The sequence below is a fragment of the Frankliniella occidentalis genome, unplaced genomic scaffold (genome assembly GCF_000697945.3).
Source record: "Frankliniella occidentalis isolate FOCC.00 unplaced genomic scaffold, Focc_3.1 Scaffold195, whole genome shotgun sequence".
Lineage (NCBI taxonomy): Eukaryota > Metazoa > Arthropoda > Insecta > Thysanoptera > Thripidae > Frankliniella > Frankliniella occidentalis.
In genome coordinates this window covers 401,298-402,616 of record NW_026267321.1, presented here as the reverse complement: position 1 = coordinate 402,616, position 1,319 = coordinate 401,298, and the positions used below count along the sequence as shown (strand labels likewise).

At 54.2% G+C, this 1,319-nt stretch overlaps 1 protein-coding gene across 2 annotated transcripts in view; it reads right to left on the bottom strand.

The window, feature by feature from the left end:
- LOC127750481 (uncharacterized) overlaps positions 1-1,319 on the bottom strand; it is a 14,472-nt gene that overhangs the window by 1,439 nt on the left and 11,714 nt on the right. The gene's annotated exons all lie outside the window — the stretch shown is intronic.

Sequence of the window (1,319 nt, the reverse complement as noted above, 5' to 3'; positions counted from 1 at the left end):
GAGCTGCTAGAGCTGCTAGAGCTGCTAGAGCTGCTAGAGCTGCTAGAGCTGCTGGAGCTGGAGCTGCTGGAGCTGGAGCTGCTGCTGCTGCTGCTGTTCATTCATCGGTATTTGTGGAATGTTGTCCCCAAACGATCACAAATCATTGGGCCCCTCTATTTCTTCTAAACTGGGGATTTCTAAGGGTGGCAGAACTTTCATAGGGCCTGGCCTGAGGCTCTCCAACACTGAATTTGGTAATTGGTCCCTACGAAAGCTTTCCCTATTTCCTCGTAAAATACATTAGCTCCCATTGACGGGATCTACAACCTGCCAATCCCTTATTTGTCGTTCGACCACAATGCTGTTTTTCGCCGTTTTCGAGCCTTGTTTATAAAAGTGCTGATCATTTTATTGATGTTTCTAGTTCAGTTTTTTACCAGGAATCCGAAAAAACCACTCCCCATTTTTTGCTCTTTGTGGAACTCGAGATATCTCGAGATTTAGCCTCAAAAATGCTGTTTTTCGCCGTTTTCGAGCCTTGTTTATAAAAGTGCCGATCGTTTTATTGATATGTCTCAGCGCGCGGCGCCCTTGCACTGGGTACAAACACCCGCTACAAACACCCGCTACAAACACCCGCGCCCGAGGTCCAGCGCGCGGTATTTCCACCTACAAAGAAGAAAAATATGTAAAGATCTATCACGCGCGCGCGCGCGCGCACACACACACACACCCACACACACACACCCGCACCCATCTTCACCCGCACACTCACAAAACTTTATCATCGCACTTAACGGGCTGTTTGATTGGGCCTTAGGGGGCGGTACCGCCTCCTCTGTTGGCGCCAGGGGCTGCGCTGGGGGCAGCGGTGGCGGTGTTGACGGCAGAGGCTGCGCTAACGGCGAGCTGACCTCGCACAGGCGCCGCGGCGGCGAGGGGGTGCACACTGCAGCGGGAGGCGCCACTGCCGGTGGCGATGCGGTGGTGCTACTGCTGCTGCTACTGTTGTTGCTCGCGGTGCTGCTGGAGTCCGAAGCAGCGCTCCTTGCGCAGTCGGGGGTACTTGGGCTTGCCACATCGGCTGAGGCCTCGACGCCGGGCGTACGGCCCGCTACCCGCACGGGGGTCGGGGGTGTCACCCCAGTAACAGTAACAGTAATACCCGAGCAGCGCGTAATCACTGACGTCCGCAAAGATGTCCATCGCGCTCGGAGGCTGACTACAAACTGACGCTCTGACCGGGCACGCGTGCGTGTTATGTTTGTTTTTTTTAACGAAAATACCGAAAAATGGAGAGAGCGGAGTTTCTGTTTTCAAACTCTTCCATGAGGTGC